This window comes from Rhinopithecus bieti, unplaced genomic scaffold (assembly GCF_001698545.2).
Source record: "Rhinopithecus bieti isolate Rb0 unplaced genomic scaffold, ASM169854v2 scaffold_8307, whole genome shotgun sequence".
In the NCBI taxonomy this organism is placed as follows: domain Eukaryota; kingdom Metazoa; phylum Chordata; class Mammalia; order Primates; family Cercopithecidae; genus Rhinopithecus; species Rhinopithecus bieti.
Window position 1 is genome coordinate 2390577 of NW_016806443.1, and position 22695 is coordinate 2413271.

The 22695-nt window shown below is 36.1% G+C and overlaps 1 protein-coding gene across 2 annotated transcripts in view; it reads right to left on the reverse strand.

The window, feature by feature from the left end:
* Positions 1-22695, reverse strand: part of PTN (pleiotrophin) — a 111674-nt gene that overhangs the window by 33468 nt on the left and 55511 nt on the right. The gene's annotated exons all lie outside the window — the stretch shown is intronic.

Consider the following 22695-nt stretch of genomic DNA (forward strand, 5'->3'; position numbering starts at 1 on the left):
CAATCACTTTTTCTTTTTTTAATGTTATTATAAATTCGTGCATTTATTCAAATTTGATAGGTTTTAAGCCATTACATTCTTTTTATCTTTATTGAAGCTCTAATTGTCCCATCTTTGGCCTGTGTAAACTTCACTAAATTAAGTTGTCTTGTGAATTATTTTAACACTAGCCTTATAATCTTTTACAAGTTCCATGCTTTCTGGTATATCAAGATTTTCCAGGTTTATCCTTCAAGAATCTTTGTTCATTTTGATTATAATAAATGATATTTTAAGATCAAAATCTGGGCACTAGGGATGCTCAGCTTTGATGAGTTCATCTTTATTTCCAGGCCATTTTCTGTGAGCACAGTGAGAAAAGGACAAAGGAAATGATAGAACTAAACATAAAATCAATCATTTATCTTACATTACATAAACATTAGTCTCATGATAATAATATCAATACTAAACCTACCAATTATGAATTTTAAAAGCAGTTAAAATGATTTTACATAGGTGATCTCCTTTTGGCTCTCATTTTTATGATTGCTTGACATCTATGTAATCAGACATTTTAGTCATTACATACTTAGAGGGCCCAAGGGAAAATTTCCCCTTTGCCCTGCAAAGGTTACCTAAAAATCACTGAGAAAAGGTAAATAAACAGGAGAAATGGCGTATCAATTTACTTGATCATATTTTTATGTGACATGGGAGCATTCAGAACAAAGACCTAAAGATTCAGGAGAAAAACTATCTATTTTTATGCCTAGGCTCAACAAAATATGGACAGCTTTGTAGAAGTATGATTAGGCAAAAGGTATAATCTAGTGCTAACAACAGGCTGAATGAGGAAACCTAGCAAGGCCTCACTGTTTAGAGTCTTCTTGTTCTCTCTCTGTGTACCTTTGCTTTCTCTGCATGTCAGGCAGGGCCCTCTCTGGAATGGAGATCTTATGATTTACATTCAAACAAAGTAGGTCAGATAATTTATTTATGGCCACTTTTTACACCGAAGGTGTAGGGAAGTTAGAGTAATATCTTTAGGTTCTATGGCTGGTTTTGGGGAAAAAGAGTTCTAGCTTCTATGACATGCCTTGCGGAAGAGTTTCCACGACTATTCAGAATTTATTTTACTTTCCCTTATAAATATAGTATTATTTTAGCTGAGATGCCCAAAGGATTTTTTTCTTTAAAGTACAAAAATTTTCCTGAAAATAACTAGGTGTTTTCATTTTGGTTAAATATTTTCAGACCATGATAGAATCTTTGCTTTGCCTATTTTCAATATTTGTCATTTTATCTCAAATCCTTTTTATATTTTTTATTTAAAAGCAATTGCTTTTTTATCTTCAATTTATCTTAAGGTATTACTTGTGTGTATTCAATCTTGTGTTCCTTCTAGTTTAGTCTTCATTTCTAAAACAGATTTCTTATAATTCTTATTCTTTCCTAGTTTTGTCACCTCATTGCTGAGTTTTTCTAATTATGATTTGTGATGCTCTTTTACATTTTATATCATTTTCTTAGTGTTTTCTATCTCATTTTGAAACAGTAGGTTACAAAGAATTTTGTTGTTCTGTTTCTTGAGCATATTCAGAAATTTTTGCATTGCCCATATAAATAATGGTCTTCCCTTTTTCTGTTCATTCTCTCCTTTTAAGTTACTTTATGTGAGATTTGACCTCAATACATTTCTCTTGTTCATATTTATGTTCACATAGCTTTTCTAATTTCACTAAATCTGTTCTTCTGTTCTTTCATGTAATGGTGAAAATATGGTATCTATCTTTCTGAGATTTTCAGGTTCTGTTCTCTTCTTGCTTTTATCATCTTTATCTTTCTCTTTTGTTTCTGTTGTTGCTCTCTTGATCAATTTTCATTTTGTTCATAGCAGTTTATCCTTACAGTGGGTTCCTGTCCCAGAAGGGAGTCCTTGTGGGTCAACTTTTATTCTCACATTGGCTCACCATGATCTGCAGTGCACTTGTGTGGGCTGTTTTGGGTTCTCTCCCTGTCAGATCTGTCTAATGTTTTGTTGCTTCTCCCTATCTTGTTTTGTTTAAACACCAAATAGCATGCAAGTCTTGTGGTTACCAGTGGTTTGCTCCCATCTACTTTCATTTTCAGGTTTGTCAGAGAAAAACTGTACTCATTTTTGCTTTAAATCTTGACCGTGGGTTTTGATCTTGCTATTTGTCAAGCTGCTACATCTTTTTTCTTCTTTTTTTTTTAGACAGAGTCTTGCTCTGTCACCAGGCTGGAGTGCAGTGGCACGACCTCTGCTCACTGCAACCTCTGCCCCCCGGGTTCTCCTGCCTCAGCCTCCCAAGTAGCTGGGATTACAAGCATGCACCACCATGCCCAGCTAATTTTTGTATTCTTAGTAGAGACAGGGTTTCACCATGTTGGCCAGGGTAGGTCTCGATCTCCTGACCTCGTGATCCGCCTGCCTCTGCCTCCCAAAGTGCTAGGATTACAGGCGTGAGCCACTGCACCCAGCCTGCTCCATCTATTTTTATGTGAAGATTCAGGAAGTTTCCAAAACTATCTTGACACCTCTTTCCACTCCAAATTAACATATTTTTTCATTAAACTTTTTGGGGGCACCTACCCTATGCCAACCACTGGGTGGTATTCTCAAGACACAACAGTGACAAGTGATAAGACAGATGTTTTGGCTTGTTCTCATGAAGCTTGCACTCTAATAAAGCATCAGTAACAAGTAAATAGCTAATTATAATTCACTGTCCTCTCATAAGAAGTACAGAATGTCATGAAGTATAAAGGAAGGGCAATTATTTTGCATTTCCCTTTTTTGATTGTCAATTAATTTCAAGACAGGGATTCAGTTAAGGCCAAGGATTTAATTTCCCTGAAGTTCCCTATCAAGTGAACAAAATCACTTATAGGTAGCAGTTCTTTTATAAGGTATTAGCTATTAATAAATGTCCTGATTATTTTAGTCTTACAGTCAAATGCTTATCTTTTCTTACTCACCAGAAATAATTTTATTTTAGTTTAAGAAGTTACAGTATTCATTTAGTTAACAAATTTATTTGTAGTACTTACCATATTCAAGGATCTGTTTTAAGTACTTTATAAAGATTGACTCATGGTAATATTAAGTGATATTTGGATCATTACAAATAGTGTATCCATTTACTAAATTATTCAAAAACTTTGTATTTGTAAGAGTTGCATCCTTTGTGGCATACATTACTCTAGGCAATAAAAATAAGGAGTTGAACAACACAGACAAGATTCCTGACCACACAGTGCTTATATTTAGTGGGCAAGTGAGAAAATAACATGTAAACAAATAGACGAGTAAAGAGATTCATAAACAAGGTAATTTTTGATTATGGTAAATTTGTTAAAAGAAAATAAAAATGATATCATAAAGAGTGACCCAAGGAGGACTATTTAGGTAAGGGGTTATGGATGGCTTCATACCTACAGAAAGAGCAAGTGAGGTATGGTATCTCTACTGAAAATATTTTGCATCATGGACTCCAAATTATAACTTTTCCTTCCTCATTATTCTGTTCTGAGACTAGAAGGCCCCCATGCTTTTAACAAGCTTCTAGAAGTCAGTAGTTAGCCATCCATTTCTTCTGATTGACATTGTTCTCCCCAGTCTACTGCAGGCTCTGCATCCACATAATCTTCCTAGCTTTGACCAACATCAAATAATTTCTCACTCTTATTGGCTCACTAGTAGGCAATCTGATCAAATGTGAAATTGTACCAATTCATAATCTGTATTCATATCCCATGTCATATAATTTCAGAATTAAAAACAAATCATAGTTTTAAGAAACGTTTACATTTCCCAAGAAAAATAATGACCCTTTTTAAATTTAAACATGGTATCACAAAGTATTCTTTTCCCATGTGTTCTGACTTGGTAATATAGTAGAAAATCCGTTTCGACTAAAAGCGTGGGTGGAGCCTTATCACCTCTGCTCCCTATTAATCTTGACAAGGATGAGCAGGTTTCATGAAAACGGTCTTCTGCTTCAAATTCATCTCTAATTACTCAGAAGCACACAGGCGTAAGAAAGAAACAAATAAAGCAACCAAAACAAGTATTCAAAGGAAACGTACTGGGTTTTCTCTTTATAATATAACTGCGATAGTAAAGGTATGTTTGTTCAACTATTCTGGGGAGCCAAATTAGTTCAAAGAGGACTCGCCTGTTTGTATTATTCCTTTACTGCTTTGATTTATTATAATTGAAAAGGGCTGAAGACTGACTTTGAGAATCATAGAATTGCTTAGTTTCCTCCTACTCTTTTTCATGTCTATCTGCTGCAACGTGGTATAGGGGAGCAAATTAGAGTTTTAGACCAAGTCTGACCTGAGTGAGAATCCCAGCTCCGGCTAGGGAATGTGAAGCAATACATTTAATTTCTCTGAAACTTATTTTTCTTAGCAATAGACCTGGGTATAATATCTTCCCCACAAAGTTCTGGGATTAGAGATTACATATGAAAATTAAGCAGCACAGTTCCTGGCACACTGCAGACCCATAATATCTTTTCTCAGTAAGCTTTTCTAACTTCAATTGCAGCACCCTTGCCCCTTCTTCTTTAATTTTACAAAGTCAATAAACGGACACAGCGGTTATAATTCCCATATACCAGCATGCAAAACACTAAATGTTCCTTGGGTAAAAATAGCAATCCAATTCTTCCTTTTACCAGATTATTGTACTATCTTCCTAATTCATCTTCCTGTTGTCTTTCTTATTTCCTTCTAAACCACTAAAAGCTTTCCTTCCTGGAGGCACCTTTCAGTCTGTCTTTCCCCCTCCTGCACCCAATCTATGTATCTTTAGCCAGAAATAAGTACTTATAATTATTTAAAGCCAGAAATGTTTTCATCATCTGATCTTTTGCTCATGCTATCCTGTGTGATTAGAAGTTCTTTCCCAATCCCCTTTCCTGGCAAATCCTTATCACTGTTCAAGGTTTAGCTCAAGGCTTTCACCCTCAACAAAGCCTTTGCCAGAATAATAGTATCTCGATCTCTGGAATACATTGTGCCACATCCATTCCACGGACCCTCCTCATTCACAACCCTGAATGTGCACGTAGCATATTATTGATTCCATAAAATATGGCATATAAAACTGAAAAGGAAATGACATGAGCCATCGAGACCATTATATTTAGTAACTATCATGTCTTTAAACCTCTTCAATTTCTCTTCTTTGATTACCAATGCTAGCAATTGACTTTATTTTAAGGAGTTATTTCTCTCTTAAAAAACTCACTAAAAATAAAGTCCCACATTATAATTGTAATACATAAAGGAAGTAGAGAATAACAAAGCTGTCCTGAAAGGTAGATACTGAAAGTTCACTATAGTTCCTTACTAGCTGATTGATTGGTTCACATACACTAGCCAATAAGTAAAAACTACCAGCAACACAAGTCATGGACGTTTGAGGTCCTATTAGAATAACTGACATTTAGAATACTGTCTACTGATGAAGTTCTATCAAAAGCCTTTGGATAATAATGTAATTTTCTGTGCATGCATGTGTGATTGTGATTGTGTTTGTGTATGTGTATATATAATAGTGTGTGTGTGTATACACAAACACTTGTATTCATCTTCCTTCAGTAATCAATACATCCTTTAAGGGAAAGAACAGTATCTCTCTGTTATTTATTTGTAAGGTTTAGAACAGTGTTGACACATAGATTTCATTTATATATTTGTTAAATAAATGAATAAAATAAAGAAGAAAAATGGCCTTTGTAGTCAATATAATAACTGACTATGGTATCTAAAATAACACCCACCTACACATCTCTGTTCCCTCACGGGCTCTACTTTTCCCTTAGCATGAATTAATGTTGGATGTTGTATTCGTCTGTTTTCACACTACTATAAAGAACTGCCTGAGACTGGGTAATTTATAAAGGAAAAGGGTTTAACTCACTCACAGTTCAGCATGGCTGGGGATGCCACAGGAAAGGTACCAACATGGCGGAAGTCGAAGGGACAAGGCGGCAGGAAGGAGAATGAATGCAGGAGGAACTACCAAATACTTAGGAAACCATCGGATTTCATGAAAACTCAAGTAAAAGGATCACGAAAGCAAACGTGTGGAGGTGGCATTTATAAAATATTCAGTGACAAATGTGTAGAGTCTAGAGCACACAGTAGCAAGGAACAGTGGATGCACCTCAAAAGAAGACAGTGGAAATGAGTTAATCCTGGGAGCTGTGAGGGGGAGAGGAATAGAGACAGAGTCATTAAGTAGTCTGGAGAAGAGATAAGGAAAGACCACGGAGAAAGGAAAAGGCTATGAGTTGTAGGAACATGACTAAAACCCTAAGTTACCACCAAGGGGTCAGCCGCCATATTCAAGAGTTCCTCAAGATAGCCTTTGCATAGTTCTGTGGTTATTGTCCTGGTTTGTCTTTATTTTTTATCAGTTTTGTGGGTGTTTTAGGTACTTCAGTTCACTTTTACTTATTTGTTTATTACAAAAGTACTATAATTAGGAGTCCAGAATAAGCACTAAGCCCTCAAAAATTCAGAAATGCACACACACACAAATAGCCTCTTATTTTCATTAGGAAACAGAGCACTGGTGTTTCCACAAGGAAGCACCAAGGGCTGCAGCAAGGCATTAAGAGGGGCCTGAGAAGGTGCCCTGACCACCCCGCCACACCCAATAGCGCCCCCTCCTTACCCCAGCTGTGCCTACAGCAGCACCTCCTTCATTATTCACTGACTTCCTTGTAAAATTCCATTTGTCAAAAAAATGAAAATTTATTTATTTATTTATTTATTTATTTTTCTGAGGCAGAGTCTCGCTCTGTCGCCCAGGCTGGAGTGCAGTAGCACGATCTCGGCTCACTGCAACGTCCGCCTCCGGGTTCACACCATTCTCCTGACAGCCTCCCGGGTAGCTGGAACTACAGGTGCCCGCCACCATGCCCGGCTAATTTTTTTGTATTTTTAGTAGAGATAGGGTTTCAAAATGTTGACCAGGATGGTCTCAGTCTCCTGACCTCGTGATCCTCCCGCCTCGGCCTCCCAAAGTACTGGAATTACAGGCGTGAGCCACCATGCCCGGCTAAGGAAAACACATTTAAAAGCCACTGGTCTACCCAATGTCAAGGTCTATCTAGTTAAGAGATACAATAGTGACATAGAACAATGTTTTTCTTATATACTTTAAGTTCTGGGGTGCATGTGCAGAACATGCAGTTTTGTTACATAGGTATACATGTGCCATGGTGCTTTGCTGCACCCATCAACCAGTCATCTAGATTAGGTATTTCTCCTAATGTTGTCCCTCCCCTAGGCCCGTACCCCCCGACAGGCCGTGGTGTGTGATGTTCCCCTCCCTGTGTCCATGTGTTCTCATCAGAACAGTATTTTCTTAAAAGATAGAATAGGAAAAATGCCTCACAGATGCTGATGTAAATATGAAATCTATTATTAGTATGAAAGATGCCTTGCTCACATTAGGTACTCAAAAATATTTGTGAAATTATGTCTAAAAATAGAAATTTTATAGTTAACTATTCTATACTTTATAAAGTCTGAAATGATTTCATCTTGTCATCAAAGATCAAACACATAGCCTAACAGGTATGATTATAATCATGAAGAATTTATGACAGAACATCATAAGGCATTAGAGGCCTATTTTAATATGGTAGAAAGAGAAAAGGTTTTGAAGTCAGAATTTTTCACATTGGCTTCATCACTTATATGTAGGCAAAGTAGTCCATTTCTTTTGTGTGTGTATCCTCATCTATGGAAATGCAGAGTTTTAATATGCACGCTTATAATGTGTTTGAAGAGTACAGTAAGATAACATATGAAATGCCTGGCATCCTGTGGGACACACAATCAGTTCTCCATCGAATGGTAGCCTTTGTGGTTCTTTGAGGAAGAGAGGGGAGGTGAAGAAATGTATATCTTCCCCCACAAATGTCAGGCAGCTTCTCACAGAGGGTGATAATGCAGCCTTTTAAGATGGCTTAGACTTTGATAAGTAAATCTAGACTGGAAAGCATTTCCAGTGGAAGAAATAGAATAAGCCAAAGTTTCAGGTGAGAAATCAAGAGAACAATGCAAGTATATAGGTCAGTTTAGTAATAAAAGAAGAAAGTATAGTACAGATGAGCTGAAGCACTGGAATTATCATTAGTATCAGCAACTATTTCGTAGACCACCTACGAAGATAGTATCCCAAGATAATATCCCAAGTTATGAGGGAGATACAGATGGGAATTACATACGATATTAGAAACCCTACAAGATTACAGGCTCATTAAGACGGTTGAGACAATAAGAGTATATACCACGTCTTTGTGCAAGGTATAAAAATGCTGTAACTAAAAGCAAAGTGTTTATGATAATATTCTTGCCAAAATCTCTTGTGGGAAATTAAAAGGACACTTCTCAACTTTTGGCAGTAAATCTTTTAAAAAAAATTGTCTGTATTGGCAAACTGAATTGGGTTCTGAAGGCAAGACTCTCTAGTATTGGCAAGTTGCAAATAAATGCCCCATGTTGACTAAAAACACAAATCCATAATCATTCAGCCTAACTCAGTAAGAAACCACATTTAAAATTGTATAGATCTCAGTTTCAAATTAAAAGGTATTTCTGTCATTATTCCACCACATTTTCGTACACTTCTGAAACAACTCAGTATACCTTTATTAGCTACTGACTTCAGATGGCATTTCTAATAACTGGTGGCTTTATTTGTTCAGATGAAGTGACTCAATTAAAAACGTAATTAACAAAACAGCATGCAGATTTTCAAATTCACTGCCATACAACTAAGCAAATGAAGAGTGTCCCACATTATTGTGTATTTGGGAGGAAGTAACAAATAGCTATTGCATGGCTGCTCTTGGTTATGTGTGTGAGGCAGAAATGTCTCAGGTCAGCATCAAGCCCCAACTCAGAGAAAAACCTCTCCTACAAAGGTCAAACACCTAATGAAAGTGCCCATCCGGGAAGTGAGAATTTTGAAGATGAATCTAAATTTGTTAATTGATCTGTTACAGACTATTAAATTTGTGCCAGAAAAGGAATCGATTATTGCAAGACAAGTCCCTGGATGACCCTAGAGACCCAGATCTTCCTCCTTTCTCTAATGTAGTTCAAGAGCAACTGCAGAATGTGCTGAGAATGCAGCGTCCTGAGATAAAGAGAAACTATTAGAACAGTCCAGGCTCTGTTCCCAACCCTCTTAGAAAAGGATATGCTGCAATGCTTTAGCTCGGAAATTCCAGTTACCCCTGGATATAAAACCAGGGTGAAATGGGTTTTGAGGAACCCTCAGCCGCAGTGTGATATGGGGCACATATACGTAAGACTTCAACTGCCTTGGGCAGTTTTCATGAGGTTGGGGGGCTGGCTTGCCATTGATTCCAGGCATCTATTGTCCCTTGCTGCCTATCTGTGAGTAATATAGTTGCTTTGTTTCACTTGTGTGAGTGTTTTGTTTCACCAGACTCATGCAAGTTGACTGATACTGGTGCATGGTATTGGTGAAGTGTTTAGAGTCCTCTTCTTGGATGTATACCAGTGCACAGTGAACTTGCTTCACAATTATGGCTTTTAACAGAAAAAAAAAATCACAGAAAATATTTACTCAGTAAAGTTTGATTGTGTCTGAAAAGCTGTACCAATTTTCTCAATTTGATACTTAGAATTATCAGAGCCTTAATGAAATAGTATTTTATTTACAATTCAATGGAATCACTAAAAAAAGACCAGAATTGATAAGTGAGTTTAGTAATGTTACAGGATTCAAGGTGAGTACACATATATAAATTATATAACTATATGTTTACAAAATATGTATCTGTCAAATGAATTTTATCTATAACATAAGAAGAATATTTACAACTCAGTAGTCATAAGAACACTTAATAAAAATTATGGGCAAAAAACTGGACACTTTATCAAAGAAGATACTCAGATGGCAAATGAGGACATGAAAAGATGCCCCGCACTATTAGGAAAACTTCAATATGATACCACTATGTAGCCCACTCAACCAACCAAAACTTACAGACTGACCAAACCAAGTGTTGGCAAAAATGTGGAACTTTAACTCTCATACTTTGCTGGTAGGACTATAAAATCATTGCAACCAGTATTGAGAACATTTTAGACTTTCCTTTAAGTATATTAAAATACACCTATCATACAACCCAGCCACTTTTCCCAAGAAAAATGAAAATTTAGGTCTACTCTAAGGCATACACAAATGTTTACAGCAGCTTGCTTTATTTGTAACAGCCAAAACGTCTATCAACAGGTAAATTGATGAATAAATTGTAGAATAGTCAAATAATGTTATCTCAAGCAAGAAAAACAATTTTTTTGAGACAAGATTTCAGTCTGCCACCCAGGATGGAGTGCAGTGGCATGATCATGGCTCACTGCAGCCTTAACCTCTCAGGTTCAAACAATCCTCCCACCTCAGCCTCTCAAGTAGCTGGGACTACAGGCACATGTCACCATACTTGGTTAATTTTTCTATTTTTCATATAGACAAGGTACCACTATGCTGCTGAAGCTGGTCTCAAACTCCTGGGTTCAAGTGATCCTTCTGGCTAAGCCTCCCAAAGTGCTTGGATTACAGGCATAAGCCACCATTCCCAGCCAAAAAATATAAATCTAGATAGACAGACAGATGCAACAACATGTTGCATGATCTAAACTAAAATGTTAACCATAAATTCATTTTTTAAAAAATGACTACTAATCAGAAAGCCAGATTTTCAAATTAGATAAACACGCAAGACCCAATTGTATGCTTTCTAGAAGAGATCTACTTTAAATATACATATTTTCTAGAAGGTTGAATCTGAAAGGATGGAAGAAGTTATTTCACATAAATAGTTATCATAAGAAAGATGGTGTAGCTATAGCAGTATTAGTCAATTTAGGCTTCAAAATAGAATTAACAAAATAAAGAGGGTTATTTTATAATTAGAGAGGTTTATATTGATCCAAAAAACGTAACACTATCAAATGGATTTGCAAACAACAAACTTTCAAAATACAAGGATTAACTTGGCTGGGCAGGGTGGCTCGCACCTGTAATCCCAGCACTTTGGGAGGCCAAAGCAGGTGGATCACTTGAGGTCGGAGCTTGAAACCAACCTAGCCAACATGGTGACACCCCATCTCTACTAAAATTACAAAAAAACAGCCAGGCATGGTAGCGCACACCTGTAATCCCAGCTACTCGGGAAGCTGAGGCAGGAGAATTGCTTGATTGCTTGAACCCAGGAGGCAGAGGTTGCAGTGAGCTGAGATCACATAATTGCACTCCAGCAAAGTGACAAAGTGAGACTCCATCTCAAAACAATAATAATAATAATAATAATAATAATAATAATAATAAAGAAACAGGCCAATCCAGAATCATAATCTGAAGTTTAAAAACAAACTGAGAAATTCACATGAGTGGAAAAAACTCAGTATGAATGAACCTGACCTGATACCAAAACCTGAAAACACTTTACAAGAAATTGTATACCAATATCCTAATAAACATAAACAATAAAATCTTTTAAAAATGTTATTAAAGCAAATCCAACAAATGCAAAACTAAAGCTAATAAATCATAACTAGTGATGTTTACTCTAGGATGCAAGGTTGATTTAACAATGGAATGTCCATGTATTTTACCACTTTAATATAATACTGAAATAATGGAGAAAAATTGCATGGTCATCTAATCAGTTACAGTAAAATATTTGATCAAACTCAATACTGTTTCCTGATGAAATTAACAAGCACTAAAATTAGAAAACTGCTGTATTAAAATTTTCTTTTAAATTGGAATTTAATAATTACCCAAGTATGTTCATAGAATTTAAGAAAAGCTTCCAGAGGAGCATAATTTTGAGTTTAGTCTAACTTAGCAGATTAAGTTAGAAGAGGAAGAACCTTCAGAAAAAGTTGTGGATTTGAGTAAGTGTGATCTATTTCAGAAGTCAACAATTAGTTAAGTATTGCTGGAGCATCCATGAGAAAAATTGGAAATAAGAAATAGACTATAGAGGTAGAAAAGACTAAGCTTATGTTTCTTTCTTGTCATATACCAGGGTTATGTAAAAAATTTAGTGACACTATATTTTAAGAAATATGGATCCCACCTATGAGTGAGAACATGCGGTGTTTGGTTTTCTCTTCTTGTGATAGTTTGCTAAGAATGATGGTTTCCAGCTGCATCCATGTCCCTACAAAGGACGCAAACTCATCCTTTTTTATGGCTGCATAGTATTCCATGGTGTATATGTGCCACATTTTCTTAATCCAGTCTGTCACAGATGGACATTTGGGTTGATTCCAAGTCTTTGCTATTGTGAATAGTGCTGCAATAAACATACGTGTACATGTGTCTTTGTAGTACAATAATTTAACATGGCATAAGTATACATATGTAACAAACCTGCACGTTATGCACACACATGTACCATAGAATTAAGTAATAATAAAAAAAAAAAAAAAAAAAAAAAAAAAAAAAAAGAAGAAATATGGATATGAAGAATTTTGAAACGAAGAAGGCCACTTATTAGATGTGAATTTCTGAAAGGACACTCAGGCAGGCAATAAGCAGAGTGAGGGTGGTGATGAGGATAAGCAGACAGGTTGACAGATGGGCCACTTGACATAGTACAAGGCCAAACATTACAGCTTAAACTGTGACTTTGGAAAAAAAGTTGCTGAGAAGAAAATAAGTTTAATTTTTTAAGGAGATAAATTATTGGACTTTCAAATTAATTGAATATTTGATGAAAGGAGAAATCTAGCATGATCTCCCAGATTTCTGATCCTCAATCCAGAGATAATTTGTCAACATATAGATATGGGTTTCATAACAGTTCCCTAATTATGCATCTATGAGCTATACTCAGGAAAATAGTCCAAGTTCGACTTATGTTAGAATGTGATTTAATTCGTTAGAAAATCTAATTACTTTATTCTTTTACTCTCTCCTACTTTTATACTATAATTATGGCTTAAATAAGTAAGTTAAAGTTAAGGAAAGGTGGTAAGTTCTGTTGGATATATTTTAATTTAAGGTGCAGTAGGACATCTGGGTTGAAGTAGTTGGTGATATGGATCTGGAAGAGAGCTTCTAGTCTGGAGATAGAAATTAAAGCAATTGCAAAATATATTTGGGTAAGTAGGAGGATTTGAGTATTGCCCAGGAAACCATAGAAATAAGAAGACAATGAGCAATGGACTGAGAGTAAGCAAGGCAGAATTCTAGTTCTATATAAGGTGAATTAGGGGAATTAGGGGGTAGCGCCAGAAGAGTATAAGACACAAGCAAAGTAGCAAACAGAAACCATGCAGACTGGGGCTGGTGTGTGGTGGGCTCACAGCTGAAATCCCAGCCAATTTGGGGGCCGCGGGCAGTGGATCACTTGAGGCCAGGAGCTCAAGACCCACCTGGCCAATATGGCAAAACCCTGTCTCTACTAAAAATACAAAAAAAAAAAAAAAAAAAAAATAGCTGGGTGGTCACGTTGCCTGTAATCCAGTCTATAAGAATCAGTTAAACCCAGGAGGCAGAGGCTGCAGTGAGCCGAGATCGTGCCACTGCACTCCAGCCTGGGCAACAGAGCAATACTTTGTCTCAAAAAAAAAAAAAAAAAGGAAATTTTCAAAAAAATAAGAACGCAGACCAAGGCCAAATTCTTCAGAGAGGTTCTCCATAGGGATTAGCAATAAAAAGTCACTAATAACCTTAATGAGAAGAGTTTTAATGGAATTGTGAAGTTAAAAGATCACATAGCCATCTCAGAAACAATCATTCATTTAAGATAACGTTGGTCTAGAGACTATTTCTTGGCTACTGGATAGCCTGTGTGATTCAGCCAAGTTATGTTAGAACAGCCTAATAAATATGCCACATGACCTAATGAAAGTCTACAGGAACTCATAGAATATAAGGGAAAAGACTGTCCAAGAGTCAAGGGACCAAGTGCCAACTAAGGGGCCTGGTATCATTCAAAAGGACAGAAAAAAAAATAAATAAACACAACTTAGAAATAGAATCCTATGTGATTCTTTCAGATTTTGGTTAAAGCGATAAAGCTTTTACTCATAAAAGAGTCAGATATAAGAGACCATCTCACTGCTTTCATTTATGATTCAAGGAGTTCAAGGAACAAAATCAGCTACTGTGTCTTTTATAAAGCTCCGAGGATGACATCCACATCTCTCTTCAGAATCCCTGTGCAAGGCTACTCTCAGGGCAGGGTCAGTAGTGTGGGCCTCACCCAGGTGCTTGTTAGAAATGCAGACTCTCAAGTGTTACTCCAGCACTTTTGAGTGAGAATTTCCACTTTGATGAGATTAAGATCCCCAGGTGAACTCTTATTTCTGTGCATGTAAGTTGGAGAAACTCTTCTAAACCACAATTTCTTTAAGGGTAAAAAAATTCAATATTTGGTAATTATTTGCTTGTTGACTTATTTAATTTATTTATAGCCCAAATTCTTCAAATAGGTGTTTAAGACACTTTTTAAAGATATATATGCACTCTAGAACAATTTAAAATAAAAAAATAAAGACCAAGGGAAATAAGAATAGGAACATTTAATAATCAATATGTATTAAAGACTTTGCCTGTGCTAAGAGCTTTATATCTAACTTTTATTTTCACAATAACTTTAGAAAGTAATCAACATTATTTCAATTTTTCAGGTGAGGAAAATGTGAGTTAGAGAATTTAAGTAACTTGCCTAAGATTACAAAATGTTAGAAACAGAGTTTGACCTCAGGCCTGCTTAACACCAAACTACACCTGTGCTCTCAATCATAAAATTAAACAGTAAGGTCAAAATACAAACTACCTGTTATGTACTCAAATCTATTTATAATGACTCGCCCTGCATTTGGCTTTAAACTTTCAGAAGCTCATGTGAAGAGAAAATATCAGTGATTACAACATTCAGAAAGTCTGTATTTAATGTTCTGCCTATCATAACATTAACTGTTTGGTAGAAGAGAGTTATCACTTTTGTTTTTAGAGAAGCTATGTATTCTTTTTTTTTTTTTTTTTGAGACGGAGTTTCGCTCTGTGGCCCAGGCTGGAGTGCAGTGGCCAGATCTCAGCTCACTGCAAGCTCCGCCTCCCAGGTTTATGCCATTCTCCTGCCTCAGCCTCCCGAGTAGCTGGGACTACAGGCGCCTGCCACCTCGTCCGGCTAGTTTTTTGTATTTTAGTAGAGACGGTGTTTCACCATGTTAGCCAGGATGGTCTCGATCTCCTGACCTCGTGATCTGCCCGTCTCGGCCTCCCAAAGTGCTGGGATTACAGGCTTGAGCCACCGCGCCCGGCCAAGAAGCTATGTATTCTTACAAAAGTGTGAGCTATGTAAAACCTCAACAGAATGAAATGCATACCATGACATTAAGGTCCTGTTTCTTAGCTAATGTGTATATAAAATATATCCAGAGAGTTTTTAATATTTTAGCCTAATCATATACAAACTTTACATAGGTGACTGATAATTTATTATTCTGAACTAGAAAATGAGGAGGTAGGTGTACAAGCAGTAGCACAGAGGCAGAACAGAGAGTCAGGAACTTGCTCCCTCATCATGTCCACTTTATCCATTAGCCATAATAGAGCAGCCAGCACCTTAGGCTTTTTGGAGGTCATCAAAAATATTTGAGATACAAAGAAAAAAAAAATGATGTAACTAAAACAAGAAAATACCAATAATTGAATTGATAACGTGATTAAAAAGGGCTACATCACAAAGCATTACATTAATTTAATAAAGTATGATATTTAACAATCAGAAAGTTTGCTATATTTAAAAGTCATCTTTAGATTAGATGTTCTCTCTTTGCAAGGATTTTTCAAAGTGATATTACTTAGTGATGAACTAAAAGTAAATTAGTTGGAGGCAAATAATTTCCAAAAGCAAAATTGCAAATAATTTCTACTCCAGAAAATGTGGGTGTGTATGTGTGTGTATGGAGACATATGTATCTCCCACAAAAATAGAAGTCCTGGCCCTTAGCATAGGTACCAAAGTGAATGAGGATGAGGCTATTTGATTTCCAGAGCTCCTAGTTTCTTCACTGTCTGTAATTTAGGCCGTGTGCTAGGCTAGAGTGGAGCAGGAAATATCAAAAGAGCCTGAAGGCTACCCCCTCCACTCCTATCTCCACAAATGATGTAAAATCCCTTCCCACACAGTTCCCACACTGCTAGGAAGTGTCCACATGGGTACTAAGGCACTGCAAGGTAAAGATGAGATGTGTATTTTCTTGGTTTAACTGGCAAAAAATAGGTTATTAATGCCTGGTTCCATACCAGGAACAAAACCCTAGAATAATCAAACAATTGCCCAGGAAGCCATTTGGATTGAAGTTAGCTACTCCTTCAAGAACGGAAGAGCTGAACTTGCCAGCTTTGATTTGCATGCCTTTCAGCTACTATTTCCAGCCGATTCAGTTCATACAACTCCAGCTTTCATTTAGGGCTGAGCTCATTGACTAAAAAAATAAAGAAGAACTGAAAAAAAAAGATAAAAACAAGAAAAGAAATCAAGGAAAGGCTTCATTGATTATTCAGAGTGTTGCTTTGGGAAAGAGAAAAATCTTGTTAGAAGCCTGGCAAACTTATTTCATTAGAGACCCAGTGACATCTTCCAAAACTAGAACATTACATGAGGTTAGTTTAAAACTTCAAGTAGCCTTATAGTTTGATAAGGATACCCATCCTCATCCACTCTGCTACATTCTTTGCATTCATCATACTTTTCGCAATGGTGAAAGATTTGCTACTAAAAAGTATGCCAAAAGAAAGAAGGAAATGTGACTTATTAGAAATTAGGAATGCTAAAATCAGGGACGATGATTCTGATCACTCAATGTGTCCTCTAAAAGTCCACTTTTCTTTCCTTCTAACATGGTCATTTGGACCTCATTTTCACCATCCTCCTCCCTCATACACATAGTCCTACTCCATCTCCTTCTACCTAATGATTCAATGCATGCAGTGTTGATAAATGAATGTGAAAATGAGCATGAGATTTTATAATGGTATGTAATAATCGATTGCTTCCCGACCCTTCAGAAAGACCCTTCCTGGTCTTCTGAAGTTTTGCACAATTACCATGTCAGAAGAGAGGTCTTTTCTTTTCTTTTTTTTATAGCTTTCTTTCCTTGGAAGCATCAAATGCTCCCACTCACTGACCTATCTCTTTCTCAGAAATAATTAGCCTAAAGGCAAAACTACCATGGAAATTTATCAAAGAGTAACTAAAAGATCAAAATGCTTTGGTCATGACAAATAAACTTCATTTCGTTCTGTGAGAAAGTGGTTAATAATAGTGATTTTATTGCCATAGAGTATCTTGGTTTCAGGAAATTATTTGACAAATAGTCTGAAAATACACCACTGAGATAGTGGTGTTTTAGTTAGACAATAATATTATGAGGTACATGCACTGTTAGATGACTACATTCTGGAGAAGTCAACTTGGAGAGGTGTCTACAAGAAACTGATAGAAGATTCCCTCCTTCACCTGTTCTGTAAAGACTTAATAATTAGAATAAAAAACATCAAAAGGATTCTAGTTCAAGCAGGAACATAAAATTGGAATAAATGTGGAATTACGTTGGTGAGATAATCAATATTAACTATATTCTCAGTGAAGTAAATACTGACCTGAAATAAATTAACATCTGAGAATAACTTTAAAATCCTGCATTTGAATACATTTAAATCAACAACTTAAATAAATATTAGAAGGTAGCTTGTTTCACATTAGTTCATAGGATACACTGAAGGTATTACTTGACTACAAGTTTTATATATATATACGGGGAGAGAGAGAGAGAGAGAGAGAGAGACAGAGATGGTAAGTATACATAAAAAAGCAAAGCTAATGAGCAAATCAGTATGTTCCATTTTTGAGAAGCTCAAATTGTTAGAAAGTTCTTCCTTATATTGAGCTGGATTCTATACACTAAATTTCATTTAATTTTTCTCAGTGAGAAATGAGGTTGAATTCCTAGCAACTCATACATAGATCATAGGACACAGAATTAACTCTGATTATAATATAATGTACCTGATGTGACTATGAAGCAGGAACTAACACTCAAATAGATTAGAGACTATTACCTTGCAGTTGCAAATTTTAACTGAATGTAAAGTAGTTGCTAACCTAGGTCAGGCGCAGTAGACCACGCCTGTAATCCCAGCACTTTGAGAGGCCAAGGTGGGTGGATCACTTGAGGTCAGGAGCTCGAGACCAGCCTGACCAACATGGTGAAACCCTGTCTCTACTAAATATACAAAATTTAGACAGACATGGTGGTGTGCGCCTGTAGTCCCAGCTACTCAAGAGGCTGAGACAGGAGAATCACTTGAACCCGGGAGGTGGAGGTTGCAGTGAACTGAGATGGCACCACTGCACTCCAACCTGGGCAACAGAGTGAGACTCCATCTCAAAAATAAAAATAAAGTAGTTGCTAACCTAGATCACAGTATTTCCTTTAGACCACAAAGTAACATCTTTTTTTAATTAGAGTGTAAATCCAGCAACTTCATGTATCTAGAAATACGTGTCCTATATAATCTTCCTACCCCTGTCTCCAGTAAAGTGCCTAGACATGTGGCAAATAGTGAATAAGTGAATGAATTTTAAAAGACTGATCAGCCAAACCCAATGAAACAATAGCATGTGGCTGATACTCTTAGAATACCAATCATTATCTTTTGAATTTTATGTATGTTCTACAATCTTAGTTATCTAGTTTTCAAGTCTGTAGGAAATGGAAGAAAAATAAATGCTACAGCCAAGTATATTGGTATCCAAAAAAAATAAAGGAAAACATGGGGAAATTATTTTTAAAACTCATATGCACCTAGTTTAGAGTCATTTAGGGTAGAGTCAAATAACTCTCAATAACTCAGTTTACCCTAATAGAAGCACCCACAGACTTCACAATATTGATATTAAGATAGATAAAGCCATTGAGGTATATTTGTAAGGCATTATGTAATTAGCAATACGAGAAAGTATTGCAATACCTTTTATAAGACTATACCTGCAAGGTTTGTTAGTTGAAAAAAGTAGTACATAAAGGCATGAACCCTTAGCTCTCTAAACAAATCCCACTATTCATGGTTACTTGCTCCCTCTGGCCTACTGTTTCATTACACTTTTAGAAAATCTCGATAGCAACTTATGTTACCAGCTTCCAGCAAGAGATTTTTCTTATGATCAATTCCTATTTTCACCTCAATTATCATAATACCTGAGAGGGGTAGAATAAGAACATCATATCCAACTTATGAATATGTAAACCAAATTAACACATATAAGAGTAAAACAGGAGAAAAGTGAGCCAGTCTATCCATCGAAGATAAATAATTTTTTTACTTAATTATTCATTTAGACTGAAAAAATTTATAGTGTGAATGCATAATAAATACCAGGTACCAGGCTGAGTGATGCAAATGTAGAGATAAGCACCTCGATTGGGAAAAATACATAAATATTTGGAAGAATAGTTTCAGAATGAGTTAAAAATCAGAAATTACCATATATATGGTACTAAACTTTCTTCTTCAAAGCGTGTTTCCATACTTAGTTGGACTAAATAAGCCTTAACTACTGTTCAGTCCCCAAATGGTATGATTCTATCTTGCTCAATTCTACAAAATCACTGTGAGATAAATATGGCAGGCATTGTTAATTTGCAGTTAATAGACTATAAAATTGAAGATTTAATAGATTGCATAACTTACTCCCAACCACACAGATAGTTAATACCGAAGCCAGATAAGAAGTTAACTTGATTTGAGTCCTAATTATTCTATTTATTATGTAAAAACTCTCATTTGTGTTTCATGAAGGTTATCATCAGCTATCCCATTTCATAGATTGAAATCCTTGTGATATGTTTACAAAGCAGCACATTGAATAAACGAGGCTTGTTCCCCCAAATGATGTGATATTTGCTGTTTGGTTAGTAAAAATGTTTCTGCTGCTTCCTTTGGCATTTCACATGCACAATTTATGAACGATTCGCTGTCACCTCGACTTACAGTGTTTCTTTCAAATAACTTCTATTTCCAGAGGACTTGTAAAAAGTAATTTAAGTGGCCCAAACCTGATCACTATGTATATTTAAAGCTTCTTGGCTATTGTTGGTATGACATGGAGTTCTTTTCTGCTTAGGGTCACCCAGGATGTGAAATAAGTAAGACAAAATATGCATTTTTTTCAGATAATTTTTAAAAGGGGAGTGACCTTAAATTGGTCCTTAAACTCCTAATCCAACAACCAGAATTTGTTTAGTTCTGTTATATACAAGATTCTGTGGACATATAAAATACACTATATGACCCTCATTCATAAAGAACTTAAACTAAAACTTGAAGGTTTTCATGAACATGTGATAGTGCCTATATTCAATATGACAAAATATTCCATATAATTAAAAGTATTAAAAATACATGATGATCTCACCTCAGTTTGAACTCTCTCACTGATTACTTGATGACAATAAAAAGATCTGATATTGTGTCAAGAAAGAATAAAGAAAAAAAAGGGCTTCCATTGTATGTGCTCCAAAATGTCTATGGTACAGTTCATTCTGAAGCCAGAGTGTGTGGGGGGGTGCTATTAGATGAATTATTTTCTTTAATAATGTTTTTTCCAGACTATAAAAGATGTATATGATAATTACTTTCAACAGTTGAGTTCCCCTAGAAAACCAACCAAAAAAATCTATTGACTAAGCAAAGCTAATTTTATTAAACCTACAGCAGCAGCAAAGAGGATAACCTGGACTACATCTTAGTGTCTCAGAAGGTATAGGTAAAAGAGGATATTTCCAGGGCTTTGGGGTCAGGTCTCAAGTGGTATAACTTGCATCTTTCAAAGCAGGGAATTGATTAGGATTCAGTAAAGTTCATATTATAATAGTTCAGTGAGGTGAAGGTCTTAGGGTGAGTCTTAATAAAGGAATTGCTTAATAAACTGTTGCCCCAAATAATTTGCCCAGATGAGTTAAATGTTTGGATATATTGGCTTTCAAAAATTTTATGATGCAACAAAGTTATGAATTGGTTATACTGCCTCATTTTCTTGGCCCAACATTTGCTAAAATAATGGGAGTAACTCAGGAGCTCTGCCTGGTCTTCATCTTAATTCTGTCCCTTGGTTCTCAGGAGACATGAAACACACCTTGCCCACCCAGTTTTCTAATATGCTAAATGAAATTTGTAATTATTGTTTATGCTTTAAAGGATATTTGACCACATTCCAAGGGCCTCCAATGAAAACAGCACAGATTTTTATCATCAGATGTATTTACTGAATTTTATCTAAAGCTAAATGTGTTTTTTAAATTTAGCATTGGGACCTTAAAATCAAAGAATAAATATTTGCATAGAGAAGGAAAGAAAAAATTTGCTTCTCAGCCTTTTGGCTAAGATCAAGTGTAGAGATGGAAATAAACATTTATTTAGGGGGAAGAAACCTTTTATTTTAAGTTTGAAAACTTTAGACCTATTATTCCTCAAGAAAACTAAAGTTATACATAACGTATTCATTAATAATGATATTATTATGGGAAAAGGCTTTCAGTAAAAGTACAAAAAGGGCAGAATCATACCTTCTGCTGGATGGTGGACTTAATTTTAAAACACCAAGAGAAGAAAACACTTCAAATCAGACAATAACGAAAGCCTCCACACTGGATAATAATATAAACCTCCCCGCTGAAACAATGTTAAGATTACTTCTAATTTTGCACCTACATGCCGGTGCTATAGTAAGATGTGTTTATATGCACACATATTCTTCTTTAATAGTCACAATCACCTTGCAAAGTAGGTAGAATTATTACCATTTACAGATGGCAAAGAGAATCAAACAGGTTTAGCATGTCATTCAACTCAGGAGAAGTGGTAAAAGCAAGATTCGAACTTGGTATGTTTGACTTCTAAACATATTCTCTTAGGATCGATAAAAGAAGGGAACATAGCTATTGTCATGAAATTAGAGCCTTGGTATTGAAATGTGATCTCGAAGCACCCTAGCACTTTATCTTTCAAATGACTTTTACACTGGAGGGTTTCTTTTTTTATCAAAGGGAAAGAGCAGTCCTGTGAATCATTGGAAGAGAGCTTTGGCTTTCAGGTACGTGTTAGGCAGAATTCAAAGATACTCCCAAGAACACACGACTTCTCTTATCGATCAAGCAGCCATGAATCCAAGTGTTGCTGTAAAGGGATTTCACAGATGACACTAAGGTTCCAAATCAATCAACCTTAAAATAGGGATATTATCTAGGTGGCCCTGACCTAATTACATAAGGCCATTAAATCTGGGTCTTGTGGTCAGAGACAGAGAAAGTCAGAAATTTCAAGTGTGAGAGGGAGCTGACCCAAGGAAATTCTGCTGGCTTTGAGATGAAGGGATCATACGGCCAGGATGGTCTCTATGAGCTAAGTGGCCCAGAGCTGACAGCAAGGAAAGAGGGACCTCATTCCTGCAACTGCAACAGACTAAATATGGTTGATGATCTGAATCAGCTTGTAAGTTTGCTCTTCCCCAAAATTTCCAGAAAGAAGCACAGTTCAACCACCATCTTGATTTCAGTTTCAAGACCCTGAGCAGAGAACTCAATCACATCATACCT